Source organism: Hyperoodon ampullatus, assembly GCF_949752795.1.
Source record: "Hyperoodon ampullatus genome assembly, chromosome: 4".
In the NCBI taxonomy this organism is placed as follows: domain Eukaryota; kingdom Metazoa; phylum Chordata; class Mammalia; order Artiodactyla; family Ziphiidae; genus Hyperoodon; species Hyperoodon ampullatus.
Window position 1 is genome coordinate 164,883,605 of NC_136917.1, and position 20,441 is coordinate 164,904,045.

A 20,441-nucleotide genomic window follows, 5' to 3' on the forward strand; every position below is an offset into this window, starting at 1 on the left:
GATGTGACTAAAAATAATATAAATAGTTGGGTGTTTACTATGGGCTCAGGATATCACAAAGTTGAAATCAAGGTGTTATCTTGGCTGAATTCTCATCCTAACGCTCTGGCAAAAAATTTGCTTCTAAGCTCATTCAGGTTGTTGGCAGAGTCCAGTTCCTTGTGGTTCCAAGACTGACGTTCCTGCTTCCTTGTTGGCTGTCAGCCAGGGGACCACTTTCATCTCCTAGAGACCACCTGCATTTCTTATCACCTGGCTCCCTCCATCTTCAAGCCAGCAACAGAGTATCAGATCCTTCTTATGTTTCAAATCTCTGACTTCTGCCATTCTCTTACTTCTAGATCCAGATTTAAAGGACTCATATGATTAGATTAATCCTACCCACATAACCCCCCCTTTCTTGAAGACAACCGTAACATATAATATAATCTAACTGTAGAAATAACATTAATCATTCAGAGTCTGGAATTATGCAGTGCACGTATATGTAGGTGTGAGAAATCTTAGAAGTCATCTTAAAATTTTGCCTAGCATGATCCGTTAACTGTGGCCCCGATGAAGCTGTACAACACAACTTACATTTGTTTGCCTCACACTTCTGAGTCTTGGTGGAATGGGTGGTCAGTTGATCTAATGTGTACCTTAGCTGGGGCAGCTTTGCTACATGTCTCTTGCCCTCTCCCTTGGATCAGCAGGCTAGGTGACTATGATGATGGCCAAACAAGAGGATAAAAAGAAAGATGCAAGGCTCTTATGCTGTAGGCTCAGAACGGACACTTCTGGTACCAGTCACTCACTCTTCATTTTAATGGCAAAAGCAAGTCACATGGCCAAAGTCAAGGGGCAAAGAAATATTCTCTCTACCTTTAGTGGTAAGAACTGCAAAGTCAGAAAGCAAAGAAGGTAGGTAAAGGGAGGAATGATTCTTCTAGGTTTGGTTGACCAATATTTTCTGTAAAGAGTCAGACAGTAAATAGTTTAGGTTTTGTTGATCATACTCTCTGTCACAATTACTCTACTTTGATACTGAGGCACAAAGGCAGCCATAGACAATACGAAAATAAGACTATTTACAAAAATTGGCTTCAGGCTGGATTTGACTTGCTGTAGTTTGCTGGTTTGGTCTATATCCAATTAAGTATGATTTGACTATACCTGGTATCTTGGTCAAATGCTGCCACAACAACATTCAGTAACAAATTTTGCAAACACTCAGTGTTTTCCCCAAACATTATTATGCTGACAGCTCTGCAGAGGAACTGCAGTTTGGCTGATCTAGGATGGATGGCTCAGCTTCAAGATGTGGGATGGCTGGGCTTGGGTCCAAGCAGCAGGTTGAGTCAGGCCTGCTACACAGGTGTTTGTTCTGGGCCCAGGTTGAAGGGGTACTGATCATCTGGTGCAGGCTCTGCTTATGGGGTTCACGGGAATGGCAAATGCAACCAGAGCTCTGTAAGGCCCCTGTTCATGCCATGTCTAGTAACGTTCCATTGGCTAAAGTAGTCATAGTATCAGACTTAATATAAATAATATGATAAAGCATACCTGATCCATGATGAGAAAAGGAGAGAAGTGAATATTTAGGGGAAGAAAAATCCAAATGATCATACCTGATCGAGTTACAAGATATGACAATTTCCTCTAACTGTTGTCTTTTTTTTTGTACCTAGATACATTCTGCACAAGAGAACACATTTATCACATCAATGTGATTTATAAATGGTGGAATAATTTTAAATAAACAGGAAGCACTCCACCCTAAATATGTTCATTTAAGAGAAATGTTTATATTATCATATATGGGCTTTTCCCCCAATTAATTCACTTCGGATCTCCATCAACTACAAAACAATGGGAAGAAAACTGACTAGAAGAGGGCTGTCACTGCCCACAGAAATTATGCCAAGTACCAATCAAATTCTCAGCAGGTAAACATACAGAAGCACTGCAAGGAGGTGTGTAGAATCTACTCTACTGCTCATCAGTTCAATTTCTCTCACTTCATGATGCATGGGAGACAGACTGGGCCATGTAAACCAAGAGGAAATCCCAGATTTAAATCTGGATCCAAGAATTGAGAGTTAGATATGAGAGCCAGCTTATGTAAACAAGTGGTTCTCAAATCTGGCTGGAAATTAGTGTCACCTTAACAACTTAAAAATTCTCTGATGGGGATTCTGGGAAGAGAGTGTTTGCTGTAGCATAGTCTTACAATCTTTCCAAATCTCCACATAAAACTAACAAAACTAGCTGGAGGAGTTCAATAGCAAATCCAAAAACCCATGGCCAATATTTGCAAAAAAACTAGGTGACAAGGTGTTTCAGTTATCTCTTGCTGCATAACAAATTGCCCCCAAACTAAGTAGTGTAAAATAACAACAACATTTTATTATCCCCCAAGATACCTGTAGCAGAAATTTAGAAACAGCTCAAGTGGGTAGTTCTGGCTCTGCATCTCTCAGAAGGCTGCAGTCATGTGGTGGCTGGCACTGGAACAGTGAGATAGATGCTGAAGCAGCTGAGGATGGGTCAGGCAACTTGCTCTCTTCATGTGGTGTCAGGGTCTCTCCATGAACTCTCTCCAAGTAAGTTAGTTTGAGTTTCCTCAGAGCATGATATCCTATGGGAAGTCAGACTATGTACCTACATTATGGCTAAAGGCTTCAAGAGTATTCTATCCAGCAAGGTGAATGTTGTACCATCATTTATGACCCAGTTTCAGAAGATAGTAGTGACATTTCTGCCATATTCGACTTAAAAATTCAGTCAAAAAAAGCCAGTCCAGTTTCAAGGAGAGAGGACACAGACCCGACTTCACGGTGGGAATGGTGTCAAACCCATATTGTAGTGTGAGCATGTAGAATAATAGATATTGGTGCAGCCATATTTGGAAAGTATTATCTTCTATACAACATATCATTATGAACATCAAAGATAAAAATGAGTGGAGACAAATTACCCTCAGCCCCAAGACCTGTATGGTGTTGGCCTGTGCCTATGAGGAAGATGAAGCAGCGGTAGCATGTGATGAACCCGGGAACAGGAAAATCACAAAATAATCAACAGGTATGCACTGGCCGTATAGCAGGTGGATTTCACAACGGCAGCTGAAACTGGGAGGAGATTTGCATATTCCAATAGCTGGGAAATGTAAGAGTTCAATGGTAAGAAGAACCTAAGGGGCTGAAGTAGCTCTTTCGTACTCTTGAAACTTACCTGCCGATCTTCCTTATAAATCAAGTCTTGCAAGGGGGGAGGGATTTCTGGAAATTGAATCAAAATTGAGGAGGAGGGGATATTAAAGATAAGGAAAAAGATGTTCAGGTAAAAGTCGGGAGGAGAGCAGAGTCGAAAGTGTCAGAAAGGAAGTTGCCATATTTTGGCGCTACACAAATGCAGTAGGACGTTGACTATCAAGGACACAGACTAAGGCTAAACATCCCGGATTTCAATATTTAGCAGCTTCTTCTAGGACTCTGGCTGACACAGTCTAAAAGAGAATCTAAAAACAGAGGCTGAAAAACAGGGTTCTCTCACAAACAGACTCATGAAGAGTAATTCCAAAGGCAGTAGGGGATAACCTAGTGTTGTTGCTTTCACTTTTCCCAATTTTGTCTTTATATGACATGATCAGGTGAATAAAATACTGACTGGGAATAACCATCACATTTTTAGCCAGTTGAACTTCCATTGATTCACTTATGCATTAATTCTTTTCCTTCATTCATCAAATATTTATTGGGTCCCCATGATTTACCAGGAACTGTGACAAAGGCTGTGAATAGAGCATCTCTGCTTCTTTGCTCGCCTGTACCCTGCTCATCTGATTCCCAATCTGGTCTTGTTTGCATGCTAAGTCAGTTCAATTCTAATTTCTTCAGTCTTCGTGTAGTCTCAATGCTTGTGTTTATTTCTCCGAGTTTAACTTTCTGCTTTCCGTAACATGCTGTGGATGGGCTAAGCCCTTTGTCTTCTTGCTTTGCATTGTAAAAAGATCTGTCTACCTTAGACTTGGATTCTTGAGCTCTGGAAGAGTCATTATTGTTCTTCAATTGGATTAGTAGGAAGTTTTGGGTAGACGCCATGGGGAGGAGATTTTGACATGATAAAAAGTGACTGATAGTTTCTTAATGTGTTGGGAACAAAGGGACAATATTAGACCCATAGAAGAAATGTAAGATAATATATTTCTCATATTTTAATATAGTGATACAACTTAGCTTAGAAGGACAGTTATTATGTCCTTACTGTATATCTTAATATGTCTCAAAAAAGGTTGTTAAGTCCTATATTGGGACAACTCATATTTGATTTTTCACGGGCACTGGAACTGTTAATACTCTGTGATTTTCATTAAAGAGAGAATTCACCATATGCTTTATTTATCAGATGCATGAGTTACAGAATTGGTAATTAATTTTGAATATTAAGAAGCCTATTTAATATTCTTGCCTGAAAGTAACACCATTTTACTTTTATAGGAAGGTGGGATCATGGATTACCAGCAAAGAGGACCTATATTTCTTTTAATCAAAAAAGTGGTTATAATCTGTTTTAAGACATGGCATATGTATATGTTTCTGAGTCATATTGCACTTGAAACATTGATTTGGCATTAAAAATTCAAAAGAGCACGTTAGCAAACAAGAGCCTCCATGATGATAAATCTTAAAATGTCCCTCAAAGAACTGTTGATTTCAAATGCAACTTAGTGCAATTCTCCTGATGTGCAATGAGTTAATCACAATAAATTGACTCACTGCAGAACCATTTAACACTGCCCTTTTAAAATTTGAAGAATGGGACTTCACTGGTGGTGCAGTGGTTAAGAATCTGCCTGCCAATGCAGGGGACACGGGTTCGATCCCTGGTCTGGTAAGATCCCACATGCCGCGGAGCAACTAAGCCCGTGCGCCACAACTACTGAGCCTGCGCTCTAGAGCCAGCGAGCCACAACTACTGAAGCCCGTGTGCCTAGAGCCCGTGCTCTGCAACAAGAGAAGCCACTGCAATGAGAAGCCCGCGCACCGCAACGTAGAGTAGTGCTCGCCGCAACTAGAGAAAGCCCGCATGCAGCAACAAAGACCCAACACAGCCATAAATTAAAAAAAAAAAAAAAAATTGAAGAATGAAAATGTAGCTTAAGTAATTGACGCTAAGTTGTTCTTTCTGACAACATTTAGCTAAAAGGTTTAATTGCTTCTTTAAGGTAGCACCTTTTTTATGGTGCTTTCAGTAGAGACAGTAATTGTGTCCTTACAAGTAATGACAATTAGTTACCCATTCAGCTCCTGGAGGGTACCGACTGTTATTCAAATGATCTTGTGAGAGAAGGGGAGGCAAGCTGTAATTCAGCCCTGTTTTATAGCATTTTGAATGGAGATTCTATTTATCAAAACATTGATCTTACTCATCCTGAGTCTGGCTAAAGAATGATGTCACTGTACAGGATTTGAAGGATCATGAATAGCTTGGAATCTATACTGAACTTATAAAACTTGTCAAACACATGATTTTTTTTGTGTGTGTGTGGTACACGCGACTCTCACTGTTGTGGCCTCTCCCGTTGTGGAGCACAGGCTCCGGACGCACAGGCTCAGCAGCCATGGCTCACGGGCCCAGCCGCTCCGCGGCATGTGGGATCCTCCCGGACCAGGGCACGAACCCGCGTCCCCTGCATCGGCAGGTAGACTCTCAACCACTGCACCACCAGGGAAGCCCAAAGACATGATTTTTGATCAATACAAAACAGTTCATCTTTTCTTCATTGAGATGGAGGGGAGTAAACTTTGCATACCTCTTGTATGGTACTTTGCAAAGCCTTGGGGGTATGACGTCTGCTTGATACTCACAACTGCATTACAAGGTACATCTTTTTCATTTATAAAATAAAGCCAAGACTTGCAACCTGCAATGTATCCAAGGCAATGGACAGAACTAAAAACCAACACTTCAGAATTCAACCCAAATAATCTTTCTATTAAAGGATATTATCTTAAGTGTTTGATGGTCAAGCACTTAAATCTGGTCTTGTAAACTGGTTTTTAAGTAAGACAGTAGCATAATAGTGTTAGTGAATGAGTGAGACCCTCTTTATTGGAAACCGACCGTTGGACCCTGGCTGATGAGAAAAGGTGCTAGCAATCCCACATACTGAGTTCTGAGAACTGCAACTGATTGTGCCAGCATCTTTCCCAGGAAGCTTACAAACGTGTCACTTCAGAGAGAGCCAGCTGTACCACCATCATCCCATCTTCACACCCTTTCCCTCTGCTCCCCTGCCCCACCTCTCATTTTTTGGAGGAGTGTAGTGCCTGTGAATAATTATAGCTTATATTCACTGAGCACCTACTATGCCCCAAGCACAGCTCTGATTGCTTGAGAAGAGAACTCTCTCCTCCCTTCCACTTTCCAAGGGAAGGAAGGCACGAAAATAATGATTTGTAATATTTTCCGGTAATTATGAAAAGAGGGAAGAAGCATGCTATTCCCAAGCCTGGTTTTTGATACCAGTGACCGATTGACTTGGCCTCTTCTACAAGAGAGACTGTGCCAGGGATGTTTCAGAAAAAATGTATGGTAGATCATGGTGGAACACTACCAGGCAGAGACGGGCAGTACCACCCTTATACTCTTGAATTTTCAGTTCCTGCGAGGAAAATGTATATATAAATGTGTGTGTGTATATATATAAATATTATATACATATATAAATGTACCTGTATATCTATATATATATATTTACCTATATAGGTATATATAAAATATATATTACACACACACACACACACACACACACACAAAGCAAGAAACAGAAAGAAAGAGAGTTTAAGGAATTGGCTCACATGATTTAGGGGCTCACATGATTTAGGGGCTGACAAGTATGAAATCTGTACAGCAGGCCAGCAGGCTGGAGACTTGGGTAAACATTGATATTTCAGTTTTTAGTCCAAATTCCTCATAGCAGAATGCTGGAAAATTCATCAGGGTTTTAATATTGCAGCCTTGAGGAATAATTTCTTCTTTTTTGAGGGAAACCTCAGTTTTTTTTTTTTTCTCTTAATGCCTTCAATTGATTGGATGGGGCACACCAACATTATAAAGAGTCATCTGTTTTGCTCAAAGTCTACTGATTTAAATGTGAATCACATCTAAAATGTACTTTCACTGCAAGTGTTTGACAAAACAACTGGGCACCATAGCCTGGCCAAGTTGACACATAAATTTTACCATCACACATGGGATTAAGCCTTTTAGTTTAATGGCAGCAACACAGTTTGGAGCAAAGTGGAAAGTGCAGCAAAGAAATGTAAAGTGGTGCAACCGCCTGGGGATATTGGCTAGAGAGTACGAGCAAATCTTACATGGGTTGAAAAATATCTAGATGATCAGTTTGGGTGAGTGTATCAGAGAGAGTCTAGGGCTTCCCTGGTGGCGCAGTGGTTGAGAGTCCGCCTGCCGATGCAGGGGACACGGGTTCGTGCCCCGGTCCAGGAAGATCCCACATGCCGCGGAGCGGCTGGGCCCGTGAGCCAAGGCCGCTGAGCCTGCACATCCAGAGCCTGTGCTCCGCAACGGGAGAGGCCACAGCAGTGAGAGGCCTGCGAACCGCAAAAAAAAAAAAAAAAAAAAAAAAAAAAAAAACGAGAGAGAGAGTCTACTGGAGCCAGTGGACCAGATCTTTCACACTAAATTCCTCCCTGACATATAGCTGGGTCAGCAGGTATGACAAAGTGGATTCACCATAGACAACAAGTTCCCTTCTGCTTTGGGGTCAAATACCATCCCCAGAAAGCTGGGGTATATATGAGAGAAATAGACCACTTCTCTGAGATATTAGAATCTCACCCACTGAGACACAGATGGGTGGGAGGGTGAGGATTTGATGAAAAGAGAGGACTTTAGCAGCACTGAAGATGCTGATGTGACTACTGCTTTAATAGCAAACGTTTTTGAGAAAGTTATAAAAAAAAAACTTTGAAATTACATTAATGGAGCTTGCTTTTCCCAAAGGCAAGAAGGCAGAAGGTAATAGAATACAGCTGGGAGGAAATATAAAATCCATACATGTGTATACCACAACTAATAAGATTCCTCACTAAACTCATATTAGAGATCCTGCAAGATATTAGCTCATTAAATACTCATGACAACTGTATAACGCAAGGGCTTCTCTCTCCATGTATAGATGAGAAGTCTGAGTTAGAGAAATTATGAAATGCAACCAAGATCACAAAATTACTGTGAGGCAGATCTGGGACATTTACACTGGTGCATTTGGATTTGAAATGTATCCTTTTTTTTTTTTGTCCCGTGTTGGCATGCTGCATTTCCCTAAGACCTATTTCAATGTAGACATATCTGATTGGTAGCTTTCTTAAAAATGCAGCTTGAGTTGAGTGAGTCCTCATGCTGTTTTTGGAATTTTGTCACTTTTATCCAAAATTTTATCCATGTTTGACTAATTACTTCTTTAAATATTAAGAAGCAATTGGATTTGGCCACTATTCGATTGGAAACGTGAATTTCTTTTCTTGTGAAAAGGTGTAGGAATCATGTTTTGATTCTCAAGAGTTGATAGTATTTGAATATTTGAGTGTGCTCCAAACAATTTTTTAATCTTTTGAGGAGAGCTCCTTCAGGGGAAAGATTTTCTTGTCAGAATGTTGTAGACTCATCCAGTTCTCTTTTTTTTTTTTTTTGCGGTACGTGGGCCTCTCACTGTTGTGGCCTCTCCCGTTGCGGAGCACAGGCTCCGGACACGCAGGCTCAGCGGCCATGGCTCACGGCCCAACCACTCCATGGCATGTGGGATCCTCCTGGACCGGGGCACGAACCCGTGTCCCCTGCATCGGCAGGCGGACTCTCAATCACTGCGCCACCAGGGGAGCCCTCTCCATAGCTTTTTGGAGAAAGTTCACACACTTTCCTTCAGTATACAAGGCCGTTTGTAAGCCAATTCTGACTTCATTCTCTAGATTTATTTATTGCCTTCTCCTCTCCAACCCTGTCACACACTCTCCACACACACACGAACACACACATACACACACTCCCTCTCTCTCTTTCTCTCTTACTGTTTTGGAAGCTCTTTTTACTAAAACTGTCCTAAATGAAAAATTTTCAGGCCTTGCTGGCTTTGCACATTGCAGTTCATTGCCTGAACTCCTGTGCTCTGCATTCCTCTCTCCCCACCTGCCCTGTACCTAGTTTTCTTTGGCCAAGTGTCACCTCCACTTCCTTTGAGACTATTTTATGAGAGAAACAGAGTTTGGTGTGATCATTTCCACTCTCACAACTTAAGTTTCATAGTCTGCCCTAGCATTCGTTACACTGCACTGTAATTATTGGTTTTATTATCTGTCCTTAGAAAACACTATAACCTTGTAGAGAGCATGGACCTTATCTTAGTTGCCAGAATAGGATAAGAGGAAGAGTATGAACTTTGTAGTCCAAAGGAACTTTACTTTAATCCCTGCTCAGATATTCCCCAGATGTACAACTATAAGCAAGTTCCTTTACTTTCCTGAGCTTATCTCTATTACCTTTATTTTAAATAGGGCTACTAATGTCTACTCCTCAGGGAGTTTTTGTATATATGAAACACCACACAAAAAACACTTAATATGTTGCCTGTCACCTATTTTCTGTTATTATAAAGCATTCAGTGTATTTGCTAAATAAATGAATGACTGCTTATAACTAAAATCAAAAAATCAAAGTTTGCAGGAAACTTACATTTGACTCCCATGGAGTTGTAGCTTCTGGAACACCATTCTAACACCTCTTAAAATGATGTCCTTGAAGTTACCAATGACTTCCTAATATCCCTTCTTTCTTTTAGGTTTCTTTGCATAAGATTAATAGCACCATTTTATTCCATCAGTTTCTTTCTGTATATAGGTTCTGTGGTACACTAGATCTTTTTATGGAGCTTTGGGTCATCAGGAAATTTGTACAGTATGCCATCTTTATCAAAATCATTAATAATTTTTAAGGAAAATGAAGAACTTAGGTTACAGCAAGAAAATGACAGCAGCATAAATTTTGTATTTTCTTAAAACTCCTCCTGAAAACCAAGCAGACCAACCAGGGGATATATACCAAAGTTAAAAATCCTACAAAGAACCTCTTCTATACAAATAGGTGGCAGAATCTATGGTGTTTTGATTATTTATAGCTGCTAAACAAACTACCACCAAATCTTAGGCCATAACATATAACCACTTGATTATATGTCGTGATTTTGTGAGTCACAAATTTTGAGTTGTACTAATTTTTTGATACCACGTGGCATCAGCGAAGTCTACTCTGCAGTGTTCAGTTAGTCTATAGGCTGGTCAGGAGGGGCCGTCACAGCTTCATTCTTGCCAAGGATGGCTAAAAATTTGGCATGGCTGGCACTTTTGATGGAACACCTACACATTGTCTCTCCAGCACGGAGCCCTCAGGACCCTGAGTCAAACACCTTACCTGGTGGTTCAGGTTTCCTAGAGAGAATGCTTCAGTGAATAATACAGACACTTCCTGGTCTTTTACAACTTAGCCTCAGATGTCATATAGTATTACTCTGCCATAATCTGTTGGCTGAAGCAGTCACAAACTCTCCAGTATTAAAGGGGAGGGGACCTAGACTCTACCCCTGCGTGGGAACTATTGCAAAAAATTTTCAGCCATGTTTTAAAGTCATCACAATCAATTTGTGGCCACAAATTATTTACATTCTTCCAAATGCAAAATACAAATACTCTTTGTAAATATCTCCCCACTTCTCAAGTTATATCCCATTATGGCATTAGCTCAAACTTGATGTCAAGGTTCTCGTCATACAGATTAAGTTCAGGTGCAGATGAGCTTCATGAGAGTCAGTTCCTCTCAATCTGAAGACCATGAACTAAGGAGATAAATTATCTGACCCTATCTTCCTCTGGCCACACATATATACTTAGTATACAATGATAGAATAGATAGAATTTAACTGCTATAGAGACTCCTGAGAAAAGGGGAGCAGAACCAGGACATATAGAAGTCACTGTTCTGTAACAACTCTGAAATCCAGCTGGACATGCTACCAGTTATTTGATTGGGGTTTAGTCCTGCTCCCTGGTAAAGATTTCTGTGGTTCTTAACTCTGTCCTCTGGACTCTTGGTTCTGCCCTGTAATTCTGTGACTTTGTTTACCTATTCCTTCCGTTTTCATGTTTGAAACAGTAGTTTTCTTGGTCTGCTTGCTACAAGAAGAAATTTGCAGATCCAAAGGCTTGTTTTCATTTTCTTTACTTTTCATTTCATTACATTTTAATCACTTTCAATCCAAGTTGGTACACTTACTTTAAAACACTATATTTCTGAAATATATCTATTGATAATCCACTCCATTAGACAAAAAACATATCAATGAATGTGTGCTGTAAGTCCTTCTAGATCTTGAGTTCTCTGTGAAGATGCTATAAGACAATAAACTTAAGTCTTGGGAGAGTATTGCCTATACCAGAAGGACTAAGAGACATATCCTCAGGATTATTAGATGTTTTTTTGTTTTACTGAAGTTTTATGTGAGGCGTTGCTTTACATTTCTTTGAGATCTTAATGAAGTGTCTTGAAGGCACACCCCTGTTTCCCTGAGGCCAGTTGTCCTCAACTGAGGAGAAGAGGAGGACATTTGGCATTGTCTGGAGAAATTTTTGGTTTTCACAAATGGAGATGTACTACTAACATCTAATAGGTAGAAATGAAAGATTCTGCCAAACATCCTGCAATGCACCCAGTCTCCATCAACAAATAATTATCCATCCTAAGATGTCAGTAGGACTGAGGTAGAGAAACACTAGTCTAAGTCCATTTATTTCTTTGAGAACATTTTGATGGAATGAAGGACTGTCTTAGAGCTTTTCCACTTCCCCCAAATGCTGATGAAAAAGTGAAACGTTTGTTTTTTACTTCAATTCTCATACTAAGAGCACCCCATTCAGGTATAAACTCATGTTTTAAATATCCATTCCTAGTCAACAGCCCAGACCAAAATTTAGTGGCATAAAACAACTACATATTCACAAGATACAGCTAGGAATTTATTATATTGTCCCAGATAGTTCAACACTGAGAAATATTGAACATTATAGATTTAAAAAATCTTCAGGTCTTTTGGCAAAAAAAAAAAAATCAAGTAACATAAAAAAATATCAAAAACAAAATATTCTGCTGGAGTCTAATGGAGCAACATTTTTGGAAGATATGCAAAGGAAGAAAATGTGAACCAAAGATTTTATATCTAGTTACAATTTTAAGTTTGATTAGAAGGATCACAGGAAAACATGCAATTAAGAACTCAGGGAGTTTCATGTGAGACAATCCCAAGGGTTCTATTAGGAATGAGTTTCAACCAATCACAAAATAACTGCAGAAACTTTTGGATAAATTCTCTAGGTAATCACTGAAAGTATCTAATTGTAGAACTAAAAGATGGGATAAGCATGTCAGATTAGTATAGGAGTTATAGGAACAGAAAAAAAATGGAACAACAAATAAATTAATTGAGAGGCAAGGAAAACAACTCTTTACTTAGAAATTTAGCAATTAAAGTTGCAGAGAAAGACTTAAGCATTTGCCTTAGCTTTTCTATTAGAATTACATGTAAGAGTGGCTAAATAGTCTAACTGATTAGGAAAAGTACTTCTTTACAGAACACTTTCATCTAATAAATGTGAAAGAAATGCTCAAATTGGAAAATCATTTTGACTTTGGCCTTGATCATGGATGGATAAAGCAATTGTGAAATGTGAATGGGAATTTTATAATGAAGGGGTAAGGCTTTGCTCACATGAAGCTACTGATTTATCTTAATTTTAGTAGGATAACTAGACATAATTCTCTTGATATTATGTAATATGAAGTATATAGCAACTCCTATGCTAAAAAATGGTAACACCAGAATCTAATCAATCTTTCAGAACTCACTTCCCATTTATAGAAAATACTAGAACTGAAGAACAAGTAAAAAACATACCATAAGGAAACAGACAAATTCACAAAATGAAATATTCTAAGAAGAAGTGTCCCTGTTCCTTTAACTAGTCAGTGGAGTGCATAAAAAAGACCGGGAGGGGTAACTGCTTTGTCTTAGTATTGTGGACCCAAACAAATTCTATATACTGGGTTTGGTTGTTATGTTAGTTTTTCAAGTATATGTTATTTGTTTCTTACATAGTTATTATCTTTCGCATTTTTTTTACATTTTTTATTGACGTATTCTTGATTTACAATAGTGTGTTAGTTTCAGGTATATAGCACAGTGATTCAGATATATATGTATATATACATATATTTTTTTCTCTTGTTATTTATAGCTTTGTTGGTACAAGTTCCTTTGTGTGTTTACAGGAGAATTCACGTTCTCTAGATACATTGGTAATGGTCTCATTCATTAGATATTCACCGGGGAACTATTGTGCCAGGCACCATGCTGGGTACTGGAAAAAACTTGTAAATATAACCAGGAGCAGGTCTGTCTTTAAAGAATTGACTGTTCTTTGCTTTCTATCTGCTTTATTGCTGGGCATTCTGAGCTTCCTGTGCAAATCTGTAGTCATTTAACATTCAGAGAGAAGTCAGGGGTCTGGTGGGTGGGGAGGGTCAGGGAGCTGGGGTTCGGGGCTGTTGTATTCAAATTTTTGACCTCAGCTTTTCTAAGGTTTCCTGGCTTATAGAAAATATTCCTTTCATATTCTATTCATCTGCTCTGATGCCCTGAGCTTTATCATCTACCACTTCAAAGTATAAGACTGCAGTTTTCTCCTGTCACAGCTGGGCAAAATGGGGAGTGCTTCCAGGCTAAAAAGCCATAAATCCACAATTCTTAATGAAATCGGTGTCTTTTAGCTATAAACTCTTTTCAAGTTTCTTCTCACTGTGGTCATTTTTCCATTGTTTTCAAATTACCTCTTTGAATATTTTTCAACTTTTATAATTATCACCTGATGGTTGAATTGCCAGACCTCTTTATGTCATCGTTATTGTGGACCCTGCCTATTTTTATCCTGAGACACTTCTTTTAAAGAAAAGATAATCAAGTATTTTATGAGATCATGGATTTTCATTTGAAGAATGGCTACAAGATCTTTACAATTTGCTTAGGGTACACATTTATTTCTAATAAAGGAAACTTCTCATAGTTATTTTTTTCTTTGTCCGTTATATATTAATGACAAAAATAATTCCAATGACTAGATTTAAATATATCCTAGAGGGACAAATATTTTAATAACATTTAAATTTTAAAACTTTATCTATATTAGATAAGACTTTCCACGAATTGCTCAGACTAGCATTAATATCCCAGAGGAATAAAAATGTAAAAAGAATCAGGTATAATAATATCCAATTATGCAAACTCATATATATGATCATATATCACTTCATGATCCCTTATCTGAAATCACTGGGAACAGATGTGTTTCAAAATTCTGTAGGTTTTAGATTTTAGAAAGGTAATACCGTGTTATTTCACCCTTCAAGAAGTGCTTGGGGCAACCCACCATAATCAAACACGTTAATATTTTTGCTGTGAAATGTATAAATATTGTAATGGAAGGAATGATGAGCCTGTACTAGTTTATGTCAGGATTTATTAGGATTTGTCACAAATGTTTATATAAAAATTTTGCTTTTAATTTTTCTTTTTATTTCAGAATTGCAGATTATTCACTTCTATATGCAAGGACATATTTATGATTGGATTATAACTAAAGCCACAGGGTTGTGTAGTTTCAGATTTTTTCACCTTTCTTGTTATATTTTTAATTGTTTAAAATGTTTATACAGTTAGATGTATTATTTAGGTGATAGTAAAAACGTATTTGTTAATGGTCTTACAAAAATTTTTATAGTGTTATTAGGACCTCTACTGAAAAGAGTTTATATTTAGGTTTCACCATTTTAAAAGTTAGTTGCATACTATTTAGACAAGGGGTCAGGATTATATGGCAACAAATTGTTACCTTGTTGAGGTTTTGATTTAATGAATGAATTTATAGTGGTTGATTCATGATTTACACATCAAAGCAGCAGGTAAGCAAAGCTGGTCACTGGTATGATGCTTTACTTATTGGTACAGAGCATTTATTGTAGGAAAAGGTGAATGTTATTGATGTGCTTGAAAAAGATTTTTCTCTTGAATGTTTTCCAGTCTTGTTCTTTCTATCCTTTTCCTAGCTGAGTTGATTTTCCCAAGCATAATGCAAGGGTAAACCTTCCTTTAGTCTTTACTCAACTATAAAATAACAAATTAATTTTTTCTAAATGAGATTTCACATTGCCTAATAATACAGATTTCCTCATTTCCATATGCTAAGTTTTAACTCTCTCTTCCTTGTTCGACTTATTATTCCAGTAAATTCTTCAGTGCTGTTGGACTTGATTCTCATTCTTCTCTATTTCTCTGAATGATTCATCTACATTTTTCTGAAGTTAGTAGAGGCCTTATACATAAAAGAAATAGGCAGCATTATGAAAGGGACAGAAGAATCAGAGCTCAGATTTTTATGCAAGAAATTTTTAGGCAAGAAAGGGTATGGATTTCTTCACACAAGTTGTCTTCAAATGATATTCTATTTAGACATGTAAAAAAAGCAAACCTATATGTAAGCTTGGTATTCTGTTTATGTATAACTGAATCAGTTTGCTGTACATCTGAAACTAACACAGTATTGTTAATCAAATATATCCAGTATAAAATAAAAATGTTTTAAAAAGTATGTTCTTCAAGAAAAGAAAAAAACAAAAGAATTCATAGTAAAAATATTATGCATTTGAGTTTAGAATCAAAAAAATTATTTGCCAACATTGTTTAATTTTGCTTGTATAGAAATTTAGTTGAAGTGGAGTCTGTCATTTCCAACTAGCCTAATATTTGTTAATAAATAATCTTAAAGAAATAGGAGATTGTTGACACATTGCTCTGAGAAATAAAGCCTTTAGTTAGTCATTTTATTATATCAAATAGACTCAGTAATTCTCCATTTTATGTCTTATAAAATTTAAATTAAATGTATATATCTACTTGTTGCATATCTTGTCATCATAATTTTGAGTTCTTTTCCTGACTGTTTACCAAGCAAGACAAAGAAATTTCTTTATCGTAGCAAAATATCTGTTTAAATTGTTACAAAGATTATTATTATTAATAATAAAAATTATTAACCTTGAGGTTAAAATACATATGTTATTAAAAAACCCCTACACTTTAAAAAGGTTTATTGGAGCCAAGAATATAGAACTGAAATACATGGTGTTGGGAAAGCTGGACAGCCACATGCAAAAGAATGAAACTAGACCCCTATCTTACACCATATACAAAAATCAACTCAAAATTAATTAAAGACTTGAACCATAAACCTGAAACCATAAAACTCTGAGAAGAAAAACATAGCGGGTAAGCTCCTTGTCATAGATCTCGGCAAAGACTTTTTGGATTTGACACCAAAAGCCAAGGCAACAAATGAAAAAATAACCAAGTGAGACTACATTAAACTAAAAAGCTTCTGCACAGCAAAGTAAAACATCAACAAAATGGAAAGGAAACATACAGGAAAAGGGGGGAAAATGTTTGCAAATCATATATCTGATAAGGGATTACTATCCCAAATATATGAATAACTCATACATCTCAAAAGCAAAGAAACTCAAACAATCTGATTTAAAAAATTTTGGCAGAGGACATGATAGTTCTAATTTCATTCTTTTACATGTGGTTGTCCAGTTTCCCAGGGATCACTTATGAGGAGACTGTCTTTTCCTTGTATAGTTTTGTCTCTTTTGTTGTAGATTAATTGGCCATATGTGTGTGGGTTTATTTCTAGGCTCTCTATTCTGATATTTGCAAATGTATGTCTTATAAGGGGCTCATATCCAAAATATATAAAGAGATCATGCAACTCAATAAAAAAATCCAACAACAACAACGACAACAACAAAACAGATTGAAAAGTGGGCAGAAGACCTGAATAGACATTTTTCCAAAGAAGACATACAAATGAAAAACAAGTACATGGAAAGGTGCTTAACATCACTAATTGTCAGAGAAATGTAAATCAAAACTACGAGATACCTCACATCTATTAGAATGGCTCTCATCAAAAAGACAACAAATGACAAGTGTTAGTGAGGATGTGGAGAAAAGGAGGCTTTGTGCACTGCTAGAGGGAATGTAAATTGGTATAATCACTATGGAAAACAGTGTGGTGGGTCCTCAAAAAATTAAAAATAGAACTGCTATATGATCCAGCAATCTTACTTCTGAGTATTTACCCGAATAAAATAAAAGCACTAATTTGAATTGATATATGCACTCCAATGTTCATTGCAGCATTATTTACAATAGCCAAGATATGGAAGAAAACTGTGTCCATCAACAGATGAATGGTTAAAAATGTAGTATGTATGTACAATGAAGTATTATTCAGCCATAAGAAAGAAGGAAAGTCTGTCATTTTCGACCACACGAATGGAACTTGAGAGTATTATACTAAGTCAAATAAACCAGACGGAGAAAGACAAATACTGCACAATATCACTTATATGTGGAACCAAAGGGAAAAAAAAGTCAACAGGGTGTAGAAAAGTGACTACCAGGGTCTTTGGGGTGGGAGAGATAGAGAGAGGTTGGTAAAAGCCTACAAATTTTCAGCTATAAGATGAAAAAGGTTGAGGATATAATGTAAAACATGGTGACTATAGTTGATGACAGTGTGTTATATATAACTGAAACTTTCAAAGAGAGTAGAACTTAAATGTTCCCTACCCTACACAAAAAGATAAATATGTGAGGTGATGGATATGTTAATTAATTAGATGGCGGGAATCTTTTCACAATGTAGACGTAAATGATCATGAGGTACACTGAAAACATCTTACAATTTTATGTCAATTGTATGTCAGTTAAAATGGAAAAGAAAAGAAAGTGGAAGAGAAAAAAAAACAAAGGAAATAATCACAAAACAAAGACAAAAAGACTTATTATAAAAAACTATGTTCACTCAAATTTATAAACTTTTCCAATCATCAGTTTTCATTTATCCACTGTGTGGGTTGTGATTAGTCATTAGTGGCATCACTAATGTAGTTCTAATTATCTTAACTAGTTAACAGAGACTATGCATATCTTTATAGCATTAAAATGTCACTTTAATAGATTATAACTTTAAAACCAGTGCAGAATCTCTCATTTGTCTCTCCAGAGCTTAAATACATATCTTAGAAGATTCCAGGTACAACCTGGATCATCTCATAAACTACTGTGGTTCTCCTTCTTATCACCTGATAACAGTGTGTCTGTTGGATGGAATATTCACACTTTCTACGCATTTCAAATAAAATTCACTGATTCTTATATTAATTTAGGAGAAGAAACAACTTAGCCACAAAGATAATACAATCTGTTCCTGCCAAAGCATGCCTAGCTGATGGGAATCTCTTTAGGGTCCTATAATTATTTTCATAGTAGGCTAATAATGGCAGGAGTGTGTACAGGGAATGTGTGATCAGGTGGACTCAGTGCTCCAATGTGACTTGTTTGCCCCATTGGAATTGTCTAAATTTTAGAGAACTTTTTGTAGTAACTGTATTAAAGTATAAATTTCAAAAACTAACAATATAATTTGCATTCCAATATATAGAAAACGTGTGTTAGACTGTTATTTAATTTATTAATGAAGAAACCAGCAGGATTGGAAAGTCAATTTAGAGGAAAAATTGATAGACAGATTCTTTATAGTCACTAGAATAAATAATGCTTGAATAAGATTGCTAGATAAGATCTGAATCTGTCAATGCCCTGAAGAGCAATACAATTATAACCTTTATTGTTATCTTTACTATCAGATGGCAATAATTTGCATCTCTAGCAGCCAAAACCATTTATAACTTATTAATCTTCTACAAGTCTAACTTTATGTAGTCTTGACCTGATTGATGGTAGTCAGTAAGTCAACCAGTGTTGCACTAGATAATTAGATAGTACTTGGGCCTGTTCGACAAGGCATCAGTGTAATATTGAAGAAACATCAATTTTAGCCATATTTTTAAGTTTCAGATAATATTTTATTAACAATTTTTGTTTTTTTTTTGTAAATTATAAACCTCTTTTTTTTTTCCTTTCAAAATTTTCTGGAAGTATAACCACATTCTCCAGAGAACCACCAAACCCTGAGTTTCTGTAGTATAGTCATGAATAAATATGTAAGATTATCTATAGGGTCTTTAAGATAATCTTTAAAAAGATTGGCACATTCTATAATTTTGGACTTATTTATTTTATATTAGCAATATGTGGAGTTATAGATAACTGCTTAAAATTTAGTTCAATTTTGTACTTTGCAATTTGAGTAGTTTTAGTATTCTGGGATATTTTGCTGAATTTCAATGTCAGAGATGGTAAAGTTCAAGAAAGTTCTATCTGTCTGAAAATAGACCAAATTCTGGGAGTCCCACCAGAAAGATATAATGTCTAGGTTGGAAACAACATAGGTAAAGAAAAGATATTATACTTCCACAGAAGGTATCTGTTTCTAGATATTCCTTCAGCTTGTAAGCTTGGGGAAAGATGTTGAAATCCAGGTAAGTCCATGTGTTAGTGTTATAGTCAAGAACTTTTAGAGTTTGAAAAAGATATATTGCATTAAAATATATGTACATATAATTGTGTGTTATATTTTGCTAGGTAATTTTACACTGAGTTTACTATGGTTGTGGTTTGATGTTGTAAAATCATAATAAATTGGGTTTGGCACTTACCCATACTTTGGGAGACTGGTAAACCATGAGAAACAGAGCATTGTAATCTGTATATCAGGGTAGCTATGTAGCACTGATTCATAAGGGACTATCAGAAGAGACCAAACCAAGGAAAAGGAGATTTGGTCAACAGCTCTAAGATTATAATTTTTTTACACGGTCAAGCATCTACCTTGAAAAGAGCCAAGCAAACTTAGTAAATCTTGAACAAGTCATTCTTGCAGGTATTTACAGTATGATTTTTTAGAGAGCTGAGTCTTCTCTGATGTGTGAGGTGAAGATATCTACTCACTTAGAAAGTCCCTTGGTCTAGGAGGATATAAAAGTTATCCAACAGAGAAGAAATGATTTGGATATTTTTACTTATTTGACTCATTAATCAAAGACAACTGAGGTCAGTCTCTTTAGAACTTACTGATAACTTTGTCTCTGTTAATGGTTATGAGTCATTAGTGCTTACTAAAAGTGGTTGACAGGTGTTCAAAGAAATTTCACTATGAACTGAATTTTAAAGATTATTTAATTGATTTAATTTACTTTGACTTCCCCAAGATTACTTAACTAATTAGAAAGAAAATTTGGGGTTGCTCAGTCCAATAATTTTTTAATAAGAATTAGAACCTTCTCTTCTTACACATAGTCACATTTATTTA